This window comes from Mastomys coucha, unplaced genomic scaffold (genome assembly GCF_008632895.1).
Source record: "Mastomys coucha isolate ucsf_1 unplaced genomic scaffold, UCSF_Mcou_1 pScaffold22, whole genome shotgun sequence".
NCBI classification, from domain to species: Eukaryota; Metazoa; Chordata; class Mammalia; order Rodentia; family Muridae; genus Mastomys; species Mastomys coucha.
The window spans coordinates 181,554,390-181,576,555 of record NW_022196905.1 but is presented as its reverse complement, the minus strand read 5'-3'; the positions used below and the strand labels follow the sequence as shown (position 1 = coordinate 181,576,555).

Genomic DNA, 22,166 nt, shown 5'->3' with positions numbered 1-22,166 from the left:
AAATTTTTGAGCTCAATACATTTCGGATGGAAAGGGTTTGGGATTAAGGATGGTCACCATATATTTCAAATATCAAGAGACTTGAGAGCTCAGAGGCTGTATCTTACAAACGTCCGCCATTGTTGGGTATCACAGGTGTCAGACCGCCTTTCCCATATCACAAGCGTATGTATGAAGTGCACACAGACTATTAAGGCTTGGAAACTAAGCAGGGAATTTGGTTTCCAGAGCTAGGGTAGGCTGGTTCCTCACGAGACTACTTACAAACCTCAGCTGAATTCTGATTCAATGAAAGAGAAGTTTAGTGGTGTTCAGCAAGAGGCAATGAATGGAAGGTCCACAAGGAGGGAAGGGAACAGAGGACGAAGAGAGAAAAGGAACGAGGAGGGGTCTGGGAGAGAATGAGGGAGGCAGATGGAGAAAGAGAATGAATATGGAAGCAGAAGAGTGGAAGTGCAGCTAATAAGGAAAGAGCCAGACATCTGTGAAAGTGCAAGACCGAAGGGCAGAGACCAGAGTATTCCCCAGCATGAGAACAGGGCCCGAGTGGCCAAGGCAGTAGCACTTTTGTGTACCTAATAAAAAAGACTCATAGCCTGCATTCTGCATGAATGCAAATCCTCTTGGGAAGAAAGCCTGCCCAGTTTAGGGCTTCAGCATCCCCACAGATTCAATTAAGCAAGACACGGGCTTACAACCAAATTTTCCAAGCACACAACAAAACAAACCAGGACTCTATAAAATAAACCATGGCATATAAAAGTGACTATGTGGCCCTCCTAATACCTCAGATAATGGGACACTTGAGTAGAAAAATGTAAAAGATCACACTGCTGTTTAAAAATATGAATAAAAGCAGAAAAGTCATCAAGTAGATTAAATCAAAAAAAAAAAAAAAAAAAAAAAAAAAAAAAAAAAAAAAAAAAAAAAAAAAAAAAAAAGGATCCAAACGGGCCTCTTGAAAAATACAATCAGTGAAATTAAGAAGTCAGTGAGTAAGTTAGGGGGAATATTAGATGCAGAGAAAGATTCTCTGGACATAAGCAGAAGAGTAACAACATCTGAGTCAAGAGAACACCTGAGTCCAGGTGGCCTACATGTGTTACCACCTGGACAGTGTATGGTAAAATGCAGCTCTCAGCATTAAAAGAAACGGAACTCAGCCCCAAGTTTATTCACACAGGTGGAGGGGAGACATGGAACAACGAACAGATACCCAATAATGCAAGGACCAAACATGTAAGAAACACAACATACCTAAGTGACTAGTTAAGACACAGACATCTGAAAGTACCAAAAATCATACTAAACATGACTGAAAAAAGTTCCCATTAGCAACAGTGTTTATCCTCTGGATTTTTAATTTTCTAGTTATATGTATCACTACTGATTCATCGCATCAAAAAAAAAAACATGAAATTTTGGAGGTAAGGTAGAAAAGGATCAGTCAATGTTATAACCATATACATGAAGGCAAAACAGCCATGCACATGACAATAATAACCAGAAAAAGAAAAAAAAACTGTAATTAAAACAATGGTAGCTCATGAAATATAGTAAATTCTAAGGCTAAAAGGCTCATTATGGAATAGAATAGAATAAATTCAACTTATTAGGGATAAATTATTCTTAAAATATATATACATATGCCCATTTTGTGACTTTAACAAAATGCTTGAAGCTGGGTACTTCCCACATGAAGGTATTCAATCAACAGGAGATTCAGTCATGAATGGCATCTTAGCTTCATCATGAATGGCATCACGTGGGGAATGTGAGGAGAGATCATATGGCAAAAGAAACCATGATTCAGGGAGAGGCCATTTTCACACTTTTAGTATCAATGTTCTTGTGAGAACTGATTTAGAACTAACAAGGACTGCCTTAATCCCTTCAGAGGACACCAATGGCCTAAGCAACCCCAGCCTGGCACCACTCTTAAATGTCCTATGGCCTCTCAACTTTGCCAGGATGAGGGCTAAGCTTCTCCCACAGAATGTCACATTGAGGAGTCGCGTCTGACAAAACAGCTTCAACATACGTGAAGTGACAACAAAGAACCTCAGAGACAAACTGACAAATGTGTGTCTATAAGGACAGGCTTCTTAATCCTAGCACTTGGGAGGCAGAGGCAAGTGGATTTCTGAGTTCGAGTCCAGCCTGGTCTACAGAGTGAGTTCCAGGACAGCCAGGGCTACACAGAGAAACCCTGTCTCAAAAACAAAAACAAACAAACAAACAAATGATAGGCTTCAATTTTCTTTAGTTACTGATGTTAAAAATAAAAGTTGAAAAATCCCTAACACACATAAGGCTGTCAATACTACAAATGATACAGACAGTTCAGTTGATTAGATCCATTTCTAAACTGCCATTGTCCTGGGCACTGAGGAAGGACCAGGAATGTCTTAGTTAGGGTTTTACTGCTGTGAACAGACACCATGACCAATGCAACTCTTATAAAGAACAGCATTTAATTGGGGCTGGCTTATAGGTTCAGAGGTTCAGTCCATTATCATCATGGTGGGAGCACAGCAGCATCCAGGCAGGCATGGGGCTGTTCTACCTCTTGTTCTGAAGGCAGCTAGGAGAAGACTGGCTTCTGGGCAGCTAGGATGAGAGTCTTAAAACCCATGTCCACAATGACACTTTTCCTCCAACAAGGCCACACCTACTCCCAAAGGGCCACACCTCCTAATAGTGCCACTCCCTGGGCCAAGCATATATAAACCACCACAATGAATAAAGCCAAGTTTTTACCCTTGTGGAAATAAAAACACAACTGTGGACAGAAACAATAGACAAATGTACAAATCAACATATTCTGACATTTCATTTGGAACTAGAGAATCTATACACATCTCAAGGCCAGGATAAACATGTAAAAGCTTATACGACTTTGAAGCTGGAAAGGAAATTATTTATCAGACAACTCTGACAATGGTCAATGGCCAATTAGTTACTTTACTTACAAACTTACTTTAAAATCCAAACATTTGGAAGCATGTACATATACTCAAAAACCTCAGAGTGCAGTTCATAGCTTTCATAGAATTTCAGACCTCAAAAAAAAATTCCTCCAAACTTTCAAATGTTCTGCTTTTATACAAAAATAACTCAATATAAACTTCTAGAAACGATGTCTGGAGTGTCTTAATGTATTGGTAAACTCTTGGATGAAGAGTTTCCAAGAGTTTACCAATACATTCTGGTCTTAACATTGCTCACTATCTTAAAAATTCTCCTTTATTGAAAACTGAAACTTCTTTTTTTCTGTCTTCATTTTTATCACAAAGTCCTTGTGTCAGAATATGGTCCAATATCAATATCGGAAAACCCAGAAAACAGAAGTTTGAATGAGGGGCTCATTTCACTGTCATGTTAGGCAGGTTCTGAGGCAATCTGCCTGGCGTCTACAGACCACAGACATGAGCCCCTTATAGCTTGCCTTCTCTTAGCTCACTATACAGCCCTAAATTAAACTGCTGATCTGAAGAGCTCTTTAAATTCCAGCCCTTGTATCTGAATTCCCATCAAGTTTGACACTGAACAGGGTGAGAAGGGCCCTTCCTAGAAGTCACAAAGGCCACTGTACCTTACATGATATTAGCTAGAATTAGTCCGTATGCAACAGTACCCTTAAAGGGTAGGGAGACTCCGCTCTTTTCTTCAGGCGTTCATGAGCATGCCAGGGTTAAAACAGGGAATCAGACAGTGGGGACAAACACTTTATAACATCACCCAAGGTAACATGATAAAATATAATAAACATTCCACCCAGTCTCTCTTCTCAGACACTTACCTAGGTCATACAGCAAAGGGCACATTATCTTGCAAGCTCCAGGCCACCTTTGCGTGTGTGTGTGTGTGTGTGTGTGTGTGTGTGTGTGTGTGTGTGTGTGTGTGTGGTGAGAGAAAGAGATCTCCAAGATAGTTTCCAGAGTATAAGCCAGATAGTTTCCTTCCCTGTCTGAGGTTGGGTTTCTGCAGCCACTATAGTCATCAATGAGTTCCCACAGATTTGTAAGTCTCTGTAATCTCGATTTAAATATAACCGATTGGTTGTATTTGTACACACCATGACGTATAAGTAGAGCTGAGAACTGGGGGGAGTTGGCACTCTCTTCTACCAAGTGGCTTGAACTCAGGCTGTGAGTCTCTGCATCAAGTACCTTTACCAGCTGAACTGTCTCACTGGCCCCTAGAGTCTTGGTTTAAAAAAACATTCCAAACATAATTCCTTAAGCTTTGCCCCTGGGCAACACTTCACTACGAGAGGTGCAGAACAGAACGCTTTAAAACAGGAAAATGAAAGCAGCCTGCCTCCACATTTGGGTTTGATTTCTTCCTTGTACGACTAGCTGGGCGCCAGTAACACATCATTCTGGGCATGGACACAAGAGCTGGGTTTTCTTGAGTTTTCCTCCTGAGCCAAGCATATCCCAGCAGCCCAGGCTAATGAGAGACTCACTGCCAGAAAAGCTGAAAGAAGGCCAGAGCCCAGAGCCACAACTCCTTCTCATGAAGAAACCCTTTCTGGGGCTACTGGCTCACCCAGAGCCAAGTCCTGCCTGGTATGGGTGTCTGCTGTATGGCTGGTATGGCCGTGTGCTCTCACTAGGGAAGTTTCTGAGGCAGTCCATGATGGTAGACAGGAACTAATGTGGGTGGAAGGGCATATTACACCAATGCACATAGGAGCGTCATTCAAACTCCCAGCACAGAAACGCTGCCTAAAAGGGCTATCAGCATCCTGCCAGACTAATTTGATGTAAATTTTTACAGCCACACACTCTGTTCCCTTACCACTAGTCACAAGGAACAAGCACAGGTCATTTACAAGCTTTCTTTGTTTGTTTATTTACATGGGAAAACCACAAAGTATACCGAACATTGCCTAACCCCTACAAGTATTTCCCTCCATTTTCTTCTGAAATATAAATACTTTTGTCCTCCTTCTATCAAAATATACAATTTCATATTTTAAGTGTATTTCTTTTTAAAAGGCAAGTATCCTAAAAAGGCTCAAGGGAAAGAGGAGGAAGAAAATAGAATCAGTAAAAGAATTATAGTTAATATATTAATCTCATTTAGGTTTAAGTCAGTCACTACTCATCACCCCTTTATGTCTGTCTGTCTACCTCTTTTCTTCCTCCCTCTATATTTTTCAAATCTTCATTTCTCTGAAGATTTCTTGGTGCTCTGAAGAGGTAGAGGTAGCCAGCAGTAGCACACACACACACAAAAATTAAAGAACTCCAATAGAATATACATTTAGTGTATGTGATTTTTTTTTTTTTTGGACTTTGGAGATAGGGTTTCTCTGTGTAGCCCTGGATGTCCTGGAACTCACTCTGTAGACCAGGCTGGCCTTGAACTCAGAAATCCGCCTGCCTCTGCCTCCCAAGTGCTGGGATTAAAGCCATACACCACCACTGCCTGGTAGTGTATGTGTTTTGTGATGGTAATCACACATGGTTTAAAAAACAGAACTCCATCATCTGTGAATTCATGATGGGGTGATAGGTCTCTCTCCCCATGCCTGTAACCCTTTAGCTTTTTCTATGCCCACCCGAGTTCCCAAATGATGACACAGATACTTATTTGAAATGAACCAGGGTCCTTTTTGAAGGCTTTATGGGAAGAGATTGTAGAGACTAAGCAAGCTGAGCCACCTGGGTAAGTAGAGTCCGTGTGTTTGGCATAAGTAACTTTACCTGTTCTGGTTTAGAAGACCTGAAGAAACTCTCCCCACCCCCCACCCCCATTTCTAAAAGCACACACCATCTTGAGGTGGATGGATGAGACAAGATGGAGCAGCAAAGACAAAGAGAAAGAGTGTGTCAGCACCCCCCACATCCAGGGTGAAGGCTGACCTCAACAGAGCGAGCTGGGAGGAACTGGACAGGAATACAGAAGACAGACTTTGATAAGGCTACAGAGAATTTAACCATCACTCTAAAGCTTAAGAGTTCTAGTAAATTCCTGGAATGAGACAGGTTTATAAATACATGTCCACACGCTAGTGTGTCCATGCGAGCAATCTTCATGAAGGAGCTCTGACCTTGGGACCCCTAAGGGGAACCCGACAACTACTCAGTGCCGTGGTTGCTATTCTCAGCTCTCGTTTCTAGGTGACAAGACCTAATCCCAGGAGGACTGAGCGACTAAGCACCAGCTAAGTGGATGGACTGCATCCCCCCCCCCCCCCCCCCCCCCCCAGTTCACGGAGAGTGCGTGGAGAAAGACTTTGGGAGGGAATGAGGGTTCCATGAGATCATGTGGGTGGATTTCTCCCATCCCCCATGATGTAAGTATGTCTTTAATAAACCCCGGAGCTGGCACTCTTCCTCTACCATGTCAAGACGAAGGAAAGGAGCCATCTGCAAGCGAAGTGAGGCCTGACCAGAGTTCCTGCCAGGCTGCCTCCCAGACTGTTCAGCCTCCAGAATTATACCAAGTTCATGTCCATGGCTTAGGCCCCCAATCTATGGTTATTTCTTATGGCACCTTGAACAGACAAAAATATTGGACACACCGAGTTGGGACACAGAACCAATCTGTCTGACTGTCCACAATAGGCTGCAATGTGCACGTGATGTGCATCAGCATTTGAGAAAGAATGCAGGGGGCTGACAGTGAATAGACCCTCTCCTTCTTTTCCCTTTCGCTGCCCTTGGACTTCGCTGCCTGCCGTAGGTGATATTTTGGGCTGCGCTATCCGACAGGGTAAACTTGAAGTCTGTACTTCTGTCAGAGCTCAGTTTCCCCATCATGGGCACTAACTTGAGCAAACAGAGTGAGTGCTCAGAATGACCAAAGTGTTACTTGCCACAGCCCAGAAAGCAAGGCACAGGCAGTTCTCCACAAATAAATAGTCCTGTTATGAAGCATGCCTTCTAAACTGAGATGAAACACTACCCGGAGCATGCCTTCAGGAAAGAAAGTCGTCGCCACAGCTTGGTGAGGGGCCAATGTTAGCTAACGGTTACATCATCCAGCTGAGTATAGTAGGGGCAGAGAAACTCCAAGTCCACAGGGCTGCCGGATGTTGTGCTTTCTTTAGTTCTGATCCATGCGGATGAGGCAGGGGAATGAGGGAAAATGAAAATAAAAGGAACAAATACCTCAGACCATCGTATGGGGAGAAAAGTGTAATTGAAAAAGGATTTCACTTTTAAGAAAGGCCGTCCTACACCAGACTTTGGGATAGAACTCTGGAAAGGGCGGAGGCTCTACACTCTTCTTAACCATTAAGGTTCCTGACGTGCGTACGCCACTGACTCCTCAGCACCTCAGCCTGTCTTCAGAGGATGAAACTCTAACTCAGCAAAAACAAAGTACTCAAAGCCATAAACATTCGGACTCGAGGTCTATGTGGCTGGCAAGTCTCTTTCTTCTGTGTGCTCTGCTCCAAATAACCTAGAAGCAATGGGAAAATGCCGAATTCTTCCTGTCCCCAGGCTCTTGGCAGCCCACCTAACACTGAGCCGATAAAAGGACATTTGGAGGTCATCAAGATGTTACCAAAAATGTATCCGAAAAGGTTTGGAATTTTAAAATTTCATCTGCACAAGATTTTAACCTTTCAATGTGAAGATACGGAAGGCCACTGCTGGCTGGAAGGAGCATGCAGTATTTTGTCAGACAAGCATTATAGAAAATCAATCTTTAAAAATAAAGGAAAATTATCTAGCTAAGCATCATGTCAAGGATGCTACTGAATACTGAAAGCCTATTTCTTGTGGCTATAAAATCCTTCAGTGATTTAAAATTGCAGTGAAAGGCTGAAGGGCTTTGTGCAATCACATTGTACTTTCTAAAATGCTGTACACAGTTCACAATTTACCTGTCACAATCTTAATCTAACTTTTGGCTTGTCAAATATCCGAATATTCTGAAGTCTTCACATATTTCTGAATTCAACACTGTTTGAGAGCAAAGCATCTTGACTTTTCAAGTTTTATCTTTTATCTTTTTACCTTGTTAAGAATGTCCCCTCACTATTGTCCAAAGGTTTTCCTGGGTCTTTATTCCATTCCCAGAAGTAAATCAGTGTAATTCAATCAGAGTTATCATAATTTTCTTATTCCAGGGAAGGAATGTGTTTGAAGTGATGGGGATCAATGATTATTTGGAGATTTCACATAGAATTATCACCGCTACTTCTTAACAGTCGTTGTGGGGTGTGGAGGCCACAGGAAGTTCTGAGTGGGCGAAGTCCTTAGTATGTGCTATTGACAGCCTTGTTACAGATTTCATTAGCCTCAGGCTCAAAGGTTGGCAAAAGTCTTCCTCTTGGGGAAAAAGTGAGAGTGCTGGCAGTGTGTGCTGAAAATGTCTACCATAGCTTTCTTCCATGTGATGTTTGTCACCTGAAGACTGCTGCTCCCCTACAGAAACTGTCCTTACAGAGGTCAACTAAACCAGTCCCCTCGATCCTGCTCTACACCACAAACCCTGCCTCCTTGCTTATCTGTATGTAGAACCCCACCTTGTTCACTGTATTCAATAACACCGCCTCTCTTTTCAACCCTACCTAATAAATAAACACACAGAACTCCCAGAGTGCTGTGGTGTCTCCAGCGGAAAGCCCAGTCCCCTCGATCCCAGACATTTCTGTCAGTGTCTATATGAGCCTATCTTTTCTTCATTCCCTTGCTGCTCTAGTTGGGTCCATCCCTGGAGGACAAGGCAGTATGGCAAGGCCTGATGACACATAGTCTAGAGACCCTTACAATGTAAGTTACACAAAGGTAGGGACTTTGGGTATTGGCATGTAGCAGGAACTCAACATTTTCCTGAACAGATGCCTTGCTACAGCCCCATCTTCGTCAATCCTGATGAAGTAGTCCAATACAGAATTACTGAGGTAGGAGGGAGGGCTGGGTCCGGAGACCATGTGTTTACTGAAAGATCAATGAAAGAATGCAAGAGTTCGGTGACAACAAGCAGGGACATCGTGTGGCTACAGGACAGGTGGTTCTGACAGGTATCAGCTGGGGCTGCTGCTAGACAATAATAAGAGCTCTTTTTGTGGCTAAATAAAACACTGCTCGGCCCCTGCTTCCCTCTGCATACAGGCAAACTGACAGTCGGGCTGCACAGCAAGTGTTCTATTCTAAAGTACAAAGTACAACCAACTACATACCCATTCACCATCCCCAATCTTTCATTCAGTAAGACCACGGGGACTAGAGAATTTTAAAAGAACAACAGCCATGCTCTCATTACTGATGACGTTGGAAAAGGGCCAAGGGTCATTACACCAGAGCATAATACTTAGATCAAGTAAATATTGATTTGGTAAACCTTAAGTTTAAAGGTTCAACTGACGAAACCACCCACTAGCGTTAACTGTTTACCTGCAACTTCCCATTCGCACCCCTTCCCCCTCTGTCTCAGGGCTGTGTGGAATTCAAAAGAGCAGGCACTGCTTTTACTCGGGGTTCTCCCAGGGCACCTACCCACAAGACAGAAAAATGTTATCCTAAGAGTAGAGAAGAATGCTCCACCCTTTACTCACTTGGTCCAGGCCATGTAGCATCCGCCGCTGGGATGCCATCTGAACACACTCTTGCTTTTTGGCTTGGTGTTTATTTTGTTTCAAGACAGTCTTGCTAGGTATCCCAGACTCTTGTGGAATGTGCAACCCACCTGTTTTAGTCTCTTGCCCTGGTTTATAAAGTGCTGGAGATCAAGACCTGGGTGTCTGTGTACGTCACACAAGCACCTTTCTCACCCAACTCGTCCATTTTATCTTGAGACAGGATTTCACTGATCTCTGCCCTCCTGCCCCAAGTTCTCCATTTGCTAGCATTACAGGCCTGTATCATTAAGCTTAGCACCACGAGTCCTTTATAGGTGTTTATTAGCCATTGTTCCCAGCGTGCAATGCGTGCTTTAGAACAAAGAGTATTTTCTAAGTTGACTGGTCTCTGATCCACCTTAGCCCCACAAACTCCTTCCTATTTTGCATTCCAGTTTCATTCACTTATATTCCTTTCTGGACCCAAAGAATTGGATCCAAATTAGTAGTAGAGTCTGGGGGAAGGGGAGCAAGCATCACAGATGTACAGAGGTGTCTCTGCTGCCAAGCAGTCCTACAAGGGATGAACACATACATGCATGGAGAGAAGTGGATGTTACTGACTATTTAATATTTATATGCTACTTGTACGTTGAAGCAATCCTAGGAGCTCCTCACTCCATGATGTTCACTATTATTTAGACAAGATACCCTGAGACTAAGCCTTTTAAACTTTGGAAAAATACCAGCAAGATATTAAAATCTGTGTGTATGAATAAAAGTGAAAGGCTTGCTTTGTTTTTTTTTTTTTCCCCAAACATTAGAGTAACTTTGTAACTACAAAATCCCTTCCAAAGATTAGGATGAGACTGAGAGCCAAACAGCCTGCAAGCTGTAGGTGGGAATGGGACACGGTGCTGCCGCTCTGGAAAACAGAGCCGTAAACTAAAGAATTAAAAAAAGAATCACCACCCGATGCAGCAGTTTTATTTCTAGGTATACAGCCAAAAGACAGCAGGGTCTCCAGATAATATGCTCAGATAATGCTCAGAGCAACATTATTCAGAACAGGCAGAGAGTGGAGGAACCCATAATGCGAATGGCCGTACGAAAGGTTGAGTAAAATGTGGGGTATTAATATCATGAAATAGTAATACTCAGCTATGAAAAGAAAGCAGAATCTGGGAGCTCAGTGGATACACTGCTACCTAGAGCTTGAGTACCTGAGCTTGATCCCAAGAATCCTGGGGAGGCAGAGACAGGTGGATCCTCAGGGCTTCCTAGCTTAGTTAGCGTCAGGCCAGTCAGAGACGCTCAGAAATAAAGTGGACAGCCCAAGGAATGATAGAAAAGGTTGACCTCTGGTTTCCACATGAACATGCACAAGCCTGCAAGCACATACCCATATACACATCACACACAGAAAGGAAACAAATGCTGACACAGTAAAACATGAACGGCACTTTAGGACACTGTGCTAAATAACACAACCCAGTCACAAAAGGACAAACAATACTCTCGTTACATACTCACAGAAACAGAAAATAGGATGGTTGTTGCCAGGCCCTGGAGGGCATAGTTTATGGGTGCAGTTTCAGGGTTCCAGGAATCAGAAGCACTGGGAAACTGTGGAGCCCTGATGTGTAAACAAAAGTATTGAACTGGAAGAGCTTTAGATACGGAGTTTATGTTACGTGCATAAAACTGTGGTATCACAAAATTAAAAGCCAGGCATCAACACACACTCACACTTTTAAAATTTACGTTTAAGCCAGCAAGCTGAAGATTCTTAAGTGGGGTCATTTGGTCCGAGGGCAGGAGATTAATTTGTGAGTAGATTAACACATGTCACAACTTCCGTGAGGGAGCTTCCGGAAAGGACATAGCCTTTCGTGACCAGTATGAGTTCTCACTCTAAATTTGAACTTTCAAAGGTCTAAAACTGGAAATGAGCTTCTCCCCGCCCCTCCCCTCCCCACACGCCACCCCTGCGATGGGGAGGTCTGATGCTTTGGATCAGTAGGTCTTCCTGAAGTCTGTGATGTTCTTGAAAATCCTGACAAAAACACAGGACCTGCTAGTGAATGCAGAGTAGACAAAACACAAAGGCAAGCCAGCGAACTCTTTCTAGTCTGTAAAGAACTGCAACAATAGTAAACACAGCAAGAGGAGAAACAACTTTCATATGTGGTAACTGTTGGTCTAAGTCAGTGCTTCTTAATCTGCCTCAATGCTGAGACTGTTTAATAGCTCACGTTCTGGTGACTCCCAACCACAAAACTATTTTTTATTGCTACGTCATAGCTATAATTTTGTCACTGTTATGAAAATGTAAATGTAAAGATATGGTATGCCCGATATCTGATATCTGACCCACAGGTTGAGAGCCCCTGCTCTAAGTGAATCCTTTATTTACGGAAGCAACCACCCAAACTGATGACCAAGAGAAACCCAGGAAAATCCACCACCGACCCTTTTCTGAGTAACTGTAGACATCTGTCTCACACACTTAGCATGATGGCATAAACTGAAGGGATAAAAAGTTTCTAAAGAGTTCTTAAATTTACCTTCCTCCCATGGTCAGCTTCTTTCGTTTTTATAGATTTGAAGGGCTGTTAGGGACTCCAGAGTTAGTATTTACAGTCATCACCGAGGGAAAAGCAGTGGAGAGAAAACAAAGGGAGGAAAGATAAGTATGCCATTCTTATGCTACAACAGAGGGTGAGCTCAGAATCCTTACACGGCAGCAAGACCCCTAGAGCCTGTGTGCCACCTCCACAGTTATAGAAAATTCAATCTTCAGGCCAAGGACAACAGAGCATTACTTGGGGGAACGCCCCGGAGAGGGTGCACACAAGACCTAGCATGGACAGTTCAGAAGCCAGTGAGTAGTACGTTTGGGTTTGGGTAGGCTGCTCATTCAATTTTGGGAGAGGGATGAAAGAGGAAGAGAACCACGTGGGTTCCAGTATCAGTGCTCCACAGATCATAAACTGCCCAGCCATACTCTGGGATCTCTAATGCAAGAGTGCCATCAAGCACGATGTGGTCAGAAAAAAAAAACACCAGCAGACAGCAAGTCCTAAGGAACAGTGAACAGGGATGAGCCACCTGTTCCTTCAGAGAAGGGATTTAACCACTCTTCCGAAGTTCTAACTACCCCTGTGCCCCAGGCACTGGAGGAAAGAGATGTGTGTGTGTGGGGGGGGAATCAACCATGCAACGGTGAGCATTAAAACATTAAGGAGAAATTGTTGACCTTTTCCCAGAGACACAGCTATCTCCAGCCATTCATTATCTTTACATGTAAAAATGTTGCCATTTATAGTAGCACTTTAGAAATATGATTTACTTTCCCAGATACATCTGCACACATGTACGATAGGCAGCTCCAGTTTACAGAGTATGTATACCTATGAAGGATCATAGTCAGGCATGATTCTGCAATGGAACAGATGTGCTTCTGAGCCAGCAGTGTCATAAGTCACCAGTGCTAGCAAGCCAAGTGGAATATTTCACCTTTAAAGATACGCAAACTGCAATCCAGTTTTTGTAAATGAAGCTTCTTAAAATATTGTTCCACACATACCATTTTATTGAAGACAAAACCCAGAAATGAATAAAAATTTTTGCATTTTGTTGTTCCTCCTTTACTTTATACTTAATTCAATGAAATGAAGACTTTTGTACCAACTCTGGAAAAGAACCTAAATTCTGATTCAGGCAAACTAGTGAGAAATGTAATCAGAGTTCATCTAGCCCTTCTGATCCCCCGAACTTAACATACAATTAAAATCATACATGATGAAATAAAGTCCTATTCTTAAAACAGAAGATGACTCTTATGACTAAAGATGACAGATGGTGTTTGCACTCCCTTCTAGGAGAGCAACTCTACTACAGGATCATCATTTTTGTTTTGGGGAGTCAGATGCTTGCTATGTAGCCTGGGCTGGCTTGGGTTCAAAATCCTCCTGCCTCAGCCTTCTCAATGCTGGTAGTAGAGGACCAGTATGCCACCACAGCCTACACTTTGGAATATTTCTCATTCCACCCTCATGCACCTCGGCCCTCTGCAGCTTTCAACACTGCACACCACAAAAGCTAAACACTAGGAAAGGCTGGTCTGGTCACGCACAGAGGCAAAGAAGACAAAGTTCTTTTAAGTTGTGTTAAGAGATGGGGGAATTGAGGCAAGGTCTCCTACAGTCAGGGCTGCTCCTGAACTCCTGATTCTCCTGTCTCCACACCCCAAACATCAAGATTTTACAGGCACCCAGCCTAAAAATTTTAATCTCTGCAAAAAGTAATTTAGTACAATGTCTGGTAGTTTAGGGAGATAATTTCCCGCATTTTGCAGTAGAGATGGCAGGTACAATACCCAGAGACAGAAACATAGAAGAGCAATCTGAAATAATTCACAGGGATAATTTTGAAGTGACAGTACTGGGTTGTTTGCTCTTCATATCTCTGGTGTACTCTGTAGCAGGAAAAACAAGATCCAAGCAATGCAAATGTGCTGCTCATTATGCAGAAAGTTCACAGGATCCATTTCAGCGGGGCCAACATGCACTACCCACAGAAGGTTTATGCAGAATCTGCTCTTTTTTTTCTGTTTGGGTCACTGAACTAAGTGCAAACCAGCTGTTACCTAGGATAATCCGAAAAACACAAAAACCCACTCAGCCTTTTCCTTTTACTCTGAGCTAACACAAAGGCAGGTACTTGGTCATAAGTACCACTTGCAGAGGTTTAACTCTTACTAACTTAACTCCTTAGAGCAATACTTAAATTTTTTCAGATTAAGCCTATATTTTTCACTTCTCTGTAAAGTACGCCATTTATTAAAACCGTTCGCATCCTCAAAATGCCACTCTACTAAGATATGCAAACATGTTAGGTTCTGAGAAATTTTTTAAAATCTAAAGTCTTTAAGTAGGTATGGTGATTTGATGGTCACTTGCGAAATTCTGCATGAAGTGTGCGTTCTAGCAATTTATACTTTTCCTTCACTGAAACAAATCAGTAATTTCTTCTACATCTAAATTCTTATGTTCTGCTCTGGATCCAGTGTGTCAATTTTCAACGTTCTATTTCTCAAATCCTTGATTTTGGAACTGTCAGGGCATTCTAAAATGCCATTCTCAGATTTGTCTCGTGTTGCGTTTGAGATAGAAGTAACCACCAGGAACTCAGCGACTTCAGGACTGACAAAATGAACCCTGGGACAGTTCAGACATGTCTCCCAAGAAGTTTTAAAGGAGAGTTTGGAATGCAAAACCAGCTACCACCATCGGGTCTCACCTTGTTTTGTTTTATATGATAAAACAAACTGAATCCCCAGGCAGCCAAGCCTTACCCATGCATGAACCCCCTGAGAATAAGATTGCTTTGGAGGGGAAATGTTCAGTTTCAGGAGTTTAACAGGGCACCAGCTTAGGATGTGTTTACACATAGTACTACAAATTGTATCAACGTCCACGCTATTCTTCAATGGCATGCAAACGCACTCTGTGCTCTTTTCTTGATGAATAGCACACATACAAGACTCCTTCCCCCTACGTGGTGATTACTGGGCCACAAATACAGTACATCAAACAGCCTTTTCTTTCTCTCCTCCGCCCCCTTAACCAAATATTACAAATCCCAACTACACAAACTCTGCACAAGATGGACTTCAGCAGAGAAACTGACTGTAAATAGCTCTTTGGGGTTCACAGCCTCTGGCTCAGCACACTACTAAATAAATGTTACAAGTAACTGCTACAAACTAGTCATTTGCTCCTCAGACACAGGGGAAGCCTTGGAGTGATGTGCCCCTTCCCTGATAGTAGCATTTAGTTAGGCTCTGAATCAACTTAAGTTTGGGAGCCTCCAGTGAGCTCTACATCTGAGGTACAGCAAACCAGGAGGAAGGATCTCAGTGCCGTTTTAAAGACATCCCAACATCACATACTATTCTTACCCATTCTTGTTTGACCTGTTTATGGGTGTGATTATAAATCCTCAAATGAGATGATCTTTTGATAAAAGTGAGACAAATTCACTCCTTGGTCCATAGGCACCCCCTGAAATCTGTGAATCTGAGAATTTGACAAAAAGACTATGAGGAGATTCAAGGGAACATTTTCACCATGGTACAAAGAGGCCAGTCATCCTTATGCTACTATGAAATCTCTTCCTGATAGCTTGTATCAAGTTGAATATGATTTCCCCTGGGAAAAGGCTGTTACCAAACTCCAGCTACTCTATAGTTCTGTCTGTTTTGATGATCACATCAATAACAGGGGATGGAGAAACTTATCTTTCTACCAGTTGATCTCACAGTGAGTCCCCAACTGCAATACTTACCTTGGAAACTGGACATCATCTTAAACCAGCAAGGAGACAGAATCCCTGACCAAAAATTCCCAATGAAGACTCAACAGAATCTCTCTAGGTACCTTCCTAAGGCAATGGAGTAGCTCCTGTATTGTGGGATTCTTATCCTAATTTGTAGAAACTCTAGCTGTCTACTGGATGGAAGTAGGGTCCCTGAATGTCCAGAAATCTCACACAAGATGGTCAGGGAGGGCCAGTCTGCATCTAGTGCATTCTTTTCTATGGAGACATGAACTAGGTGAGATGGATGGAGAAAAACAACACAAAATATCTGTCATGTCTCAAGCTACTGCTGTGCACAGAAGTCATTGTGATCACAAGTTCTTCTTTCTTTCACTGAGTAAATGTTCCTTCAGTTGTAAGCCGGTCCACAAAGCAGGCAACACAGCTACACAGAACAATCTAAAAGTTCAGAATCAGGCTCTTTTCAGGGGAATTCATACCCAAGTTGTCCAAGTTGATACCAACTATCAAGATGAGTTTTTCACTTGGTTTGCCTGATTCTGCCTCCCCAGTTCTGGGAATGAAGTTGGTCCCCCATGCTCAGCCCTGATTTTCCTTTTTTTTTTTTTTTAAATAAGGACAACAGCTAGGGCAAATTACAAACATTCTGTGAACTATTAGCCAAACACTAATGTGTGCACACGAATATACACATAAAACAGATATTAATGAGCAATACATAAACTAATTTCTGACTACGGAAAACTCTACACATAACGTCTCAGGATATTCTTGGGACCAAAGCTGCAAAGCCTTATTTCCTGTTCTAAGGGGATTCTGACTTGGGTAACTACACTCAGTCATCTGGTTGAATATATTATTATTATTAAGTATCACAAGTGTAGAGGTAAGTTTGGCATGTTAATTTCAGAAGCATATTAAGTTGCTTTCACATGATGCAGACCTTCTATAAACTGGACAAGCAGAAATTATGGGCAGGGGAAAGAAACCCGGAGGCTAGATATGCATGCTCTGATAAAGGAGGACATTTTGGGTGATACCTAGATCAGTTTGTAACCCCACTGCTCAAGTAGATTAGGTTTGTCTCTTGTTCCTGTTAATATCAAATAAATAAATACTGCTCAAAATTGGAAAGGCACTCTAATTTTTCCTTTTGGTTCAGTATAAAGCAGCCATTAATTCCACCAGTGATTACTGTCGTCAGCACTCTTGCCAGGATGACAACAGCAGCTGTCACGGCCAAGGCAAGAAACTCGCTCCCAATTATGATCAAGGTATCAACTCCGGCACCATGCTTCTTCCCGCAAAAAATAAAATAAGTAATGGGTGAGTTTTAAGATTAATAACTGAAGTTATAGAAGAAAACACCTGTTTTTAGTTTATAACCAATCCAATCTTAAATATGAGCAGCTACTGCTGCCCTCAGCAAAGTGCTAGAATAACGTGACCGTCTTGACTCTGGTAGTCTCAGTATCCTCCAGTAGGATGACATCAAAATCCATATGCTGTGCCTACCAGGTGGACAGGGAGGAAGGGTATGCATCTCCATGGCCCAAGAAGCATCATAGTAAACATGATGGGATTAAAAACTAGGGTCTGAAAGCCAGCATGAGTTCAGGAAAGATGAGGATTATCCCCACAGCTGTGAGAACAACCAATAAGAACCAACATGGGCTATCAACATTCCTTGTTACGTATTGTTTAGCAAATATTTTCAAAATGAAATTAATTCTTGGAGGAAAGGTTGTGGGGGTGTTCTTTCATTCTTGGTGTTGCTGGTTCTTTGATCACGGTCAGTTCTGAAGAGAGGGGCCAGCACTCACTACTGCCCTAGCATATGCAGGCATGCTCTTCATTTCTAAGATCATTCCATGGATTCTACCTTTAGCTTTACTCTTTCCCAAGCAGATGCTTTTTACACATAAAGCATAAAAGAGAACACATGACAGCCTCTCGCTGGAAGGTGCCGCCTCAGATGAATAGAGCCCTTTGTTAAGAAAAGCCAAGGTTTCCAACAACATAGTGCATCCACATCCAGCCAGTAAAATGAAGAGCCACAGCTCTCTGTAAGGACAGAAATGCACACTGAAGGGTGCAATAAGAGTGGAGAAGACACACAACCCACACATTCAAAGCCAGTCTTAAACAAAACCTACATTAACTCATATATATATTTTTTAAGTTGATACTAATTCTTTACCAGTGACAACATTGCCATAAGGGCAGAGGAAGTCTTCAGGAAGTGACACCTAGCATCTAAAAGTGTCCATAAGCCTGTGAAAAATAGTACTGCCCCCAGAGATTAGCACAGAACAGTTAGGTTATGGAGTTAGACAAGAAGAATCAAGAGATGAGGTTGGGGCTGTCCTGACTATTGCCTGCTGGGAATGAGTTCTCATTGTGTTCGGGTCTGAGACAGTAGCGCCCACAGTCATGGCTACCGCTTCTAAGGCAAGGGCCAGAAAAGCAAGTATAAGGATGTATGGGCATATTAACATAAATTTGTACCTGTATATGAAACAAAGATATCCGGCATACGTGCTTTCAATAACGAAATAGTAACTCCATCAATTCATGCTTGCACACAGCACGCAAGCCATCTGTTAAGATTTGGCATGACTTTTATACAGTTATCAACAAAAAACGATTCTTAAAACCCATCAAGAAAGAGTTTTCTAAATGCAAAAATAATTACAGAATCCCTCTATGACGTCAGTAATTAGTTTTGGGTCACCCAGTGTCTGATGTACTGTAGGAACCCAGTAAGTTTTCAGTGAAGGCATGAAAGCATTTAGAACGCAGACAAAACACATTTTCTCAAGTTGTTGGAACCGTTGCCAATTTTTTTTTTTTTACAATAAAAACACATTGAACATGTGTTAGGTCACACTAGGTGAGGGGACAGAACAAAAAGTTATTGAAATGGAAGACCACAAAGGGAAACATCTTGTTGGATTTTATTGTTGTTCAAAGGTTTTATCTATATAAGTCTGAGTATTTTTATAAAGGTTCAGAATAAGTTAAAGATTTAAGTTTGCTAAGGTGTTTAGGCAGGCGCAATGAGAGTGAAGACACACAGCTCCCTTAGCTTAGTCTTGTGGCAAAGCATTCCTTTGGCACATAGTACCAAACACAAAAGCTTAGAAACACATTAAATTGAAAATTTTCCTTTTGTTCTAAATATTTGGCATCTAAGAAGTCATCTATTAAGAAACCAGACTTCGAAATCATATCCATACTATGTCTGACAAAAAACGAAGCAAAGAGCAGCACGAGAATGTTTCCAAAATTCTGTTCTGAAAGCTGGTCTCTGACTGGCACCAAAATAAAACCAGGAGATAGCTCTGAACACACACACACACACACACACACACACACACACACACACACACACACTCACTCACAGAGAGGGGGAAAGGAGAGGGAGAGGACAAATAAATGTAACAAAACATAAACTTCTTAACTAGGTTAGACATGAAAACATTTAGGGTAAAATATTTTGGAAAAGGAGAAGAAATGGCCAGTTAGGAGAAGACTTCTGGCTCAAAGAGTCAGAAGAAATACCACTGACTTGAACAAGAAGGCAGCTGCTGGCCCAGAGCCACCTAAGGGAGAGGAGGCAAGCGGCCCGCAAAGGTGAATGGCTTATAGTGAAGAACACCAGCTTTCAAACTCTGCACACTGTGTTCAAGTGAACCAGAGACATGGAAATTCAGGGTGAAAAACCTCCACAAATTCTCAGACTTTTGAAATGTCCAAAGCTCCCAGACTATCCTCTTAGCTGCTATTCCGCTTTCCGGACTCTTTAACTCTGGGCCCAGTGAGAAAAACTGGAGACCGGAATCAAAAGAGCTTTGCTGACAAGATGAAGGTCAGAGTTCTGCAAACTGAATCTCTGCAGATACCAAGAAGCTCTAATCTGATCTTCTGTCTGGACATATCCCAAAAGATTAAAATGCCTTAATGTAAATGGCACGCACTCACCAAGAGACAAGGGGGAAGAGAGAGAGGAGCAAAGGAGCAAGCTTGAAAATGCAAAATACACGCAAGGTTGCCTCCGGATTCACTCCTGGACAGTTGCCAAGCAGCGACTTTTTAGCATAAGGAACGGGGAAATGTTCTTTTGAGCAGATATATCACTTCTTTATGCTACTTTGGTGTCAATAGAAGAAAAGAAAGATCTAATCGCACAAAAGTATATATTATATATATAAAAATATCATGTTCTCCAACTGTACAGCTCCTAGCCAGAGACAACAAAGTGTTGCTCTTTACCGAGAATATAAATATTGATATGGAGGCAGAAAAGAAAAAAAAAAAAACACATTTTAAAAGTGTGCCTCAGGCAAGAAAGAAGTTTGAGGACAGATACACTTAACTACACAGCCCAGGCCCTAGAGTCTGGTAACTCCATTCTAGTGAAGAATGGATCCACACGGATCTAATACTTTTAGTCCCAAGGGAGTCACTATCTAAATGGCTTTGAAGACAATTTTTCATAGTTTAAAGTTTGAAGCAGATTAACTCTACTTCTGGCATCTAGGCAGTTTCTAGTTTGAGAGTCATCTATGACTTTTATAGCACCTATTTCTTTGAAATAATTATAGGATTACCTTACACTGCACATTGCACATATGGGACAACAGAAGGCGGTGCAGACTAGTCGAATCCACGATCTGAAACGAAGGTTTTTAAGGTACTCAAGGCTGAAGACTTCGGGAAACGAGATTAAAAGGCACACACAGAACAACTCAAGCGCTTAATACTGCACCCATTTACTTTAAAACACCCATAGAGAGCCCCCCCGGTGGGTCATTTTACCTGACGTGCCAAATCCAGAGCAGGATGGGAAAAGGTTTCGTGGCGATCCAAGTCTAGTTCCAAATTTAAACCAAGAACCCCGAGGGAGGGAGTGAAAGACGACTTGGGGAGACCACTCCTCCTGCAGGGTGTGGAGGCAGGCTACCCTTCCAGAGAGAGATACCCAGGGTCCCCCAGAAGTAAAGTGACTAGGAACACTCGGGGAGTCCCAGTGTCAGGCCCTATCCCCAAGTTCTGCGACCCGCGTGGCCGTTGCGGGATCTGCACGCCTCGAGTGAGAGTCAGCCAGCGGCACCCGGGAACCGACCAGAGGAGGAGGGTAGCAGCCCAAGGTGCAGGCCGGAGACCCAGGGTCCGAAGCTGCAGTCCCTGCACCCTAGAGCCCCTGACGCTCCGCTCAGCAGTGGCTGGAGCGCGGCCTCCGGGCAGCTGCACGCAGCTGGATTCGGCCTGAACGCCCGTGCCCCACCGCTCGCTCCCCTTCTGGGCCCCCGGCGCACTCTCCGCAACTTACTGGGGCAGTGCCCTGGCCGCGCGACGGGGACGGAGACGGGGACCGGGCGCGGGCGAGTAAGCGGCTGCAGCGCTCTGCGGATCCCAAGCTGGCGAAGGATAGACGAGCGATCGGCCGCCGCCTTCCAGGTCCGCGCAGACACAAGCTCCCGCCGCAGAGTAGCAGAAGGCGGGCTGGGCACGTGGGCGCCCCTCTGAGTAGAGACGGAGGGGCGGGACGAGGGGCGGGGCCCCGAGGGGCGGGGCGACGAAGGGCAGGGCCGTCCCGCCCCTCCCTCCCGCTCGCGACCCCTGCCTCGGCGCGCAGAGACTCCAGGAAGGCGGTGTCTTAGCTCCGCGCCTCGGAAGGGTCCGGGTCAGGGCGCGCGCACACTTCGTTGCAAGCTTGCCCGCTGGCTGGGTGGGCGTGGGTCCGAGACCCAGGGCTTGGCAGAGGGAAAAATGACCCCTTTCCTTGGCAGAACCCAATTCCGGGGTGGGGGTGGGGGTGCATTTCTAAGGTTTCTTCTAAGCAGGATTCTCTCCATCTTCTCTCTTTCCCTCCCTCCATCCCTCTTCCCCTCTCTCTCATTTGAGAACTGGGAGCATAAAAATAATAGTATAGTGTCATAATAAACTAGAAGCCCAGATAGATGTGCTTTGTCAAAAAAGTACCGCTTCCTGTAATGAAATCAAAACTTGAAGACTCCAGCCTTGTGACTAGGCAGGCAGGCAGTCATGGTTATTTGGAAGGTGGGTTTTTAAGAAAAGAATACTTGGTATTTCCTAGCCAGCAAAAACAGAAGTTACACAATAGAGGTTTCGCATTCTGTGCTATTTGCTTTAGGAGTCTCTGTCTGATAAGATTGAAGTCTCAATGTGAAACTCTTGATTTTAACACAAAAATGAAGCTGAGCCCTGCCTGGCACAGAATTGAATATTATTGTATGTTATTGTGGCTTGGTAGGAAGGGCTATCT

The 22,166-nt window shown here is 43.3% G+C and overlaps 1 protein-coding gene across 1 annotated transcript in view; it reads right to left on the bottom strand.

The window, feature by feature from the left end:
* The window catches only part of Slc7a2 (solute carrier family 7 member 2), a 57,116-nt gene extending 35,727 nt beyond the window's left edge, over positions 1 to 21,389 (bottom strand). Inside the window, exon 1 of the mRNA XM_031339588.1 lies at positions 21,210 to 21,389. The gene's annotated coding sequence lies outside the window, so the exon portion shown is untranslated. The remainder of the gene's footprint in view (positions 1 to 21,209) is intronic.
* Positions 21,390 to 22,166: the final 777 nt, after the last annotated feature.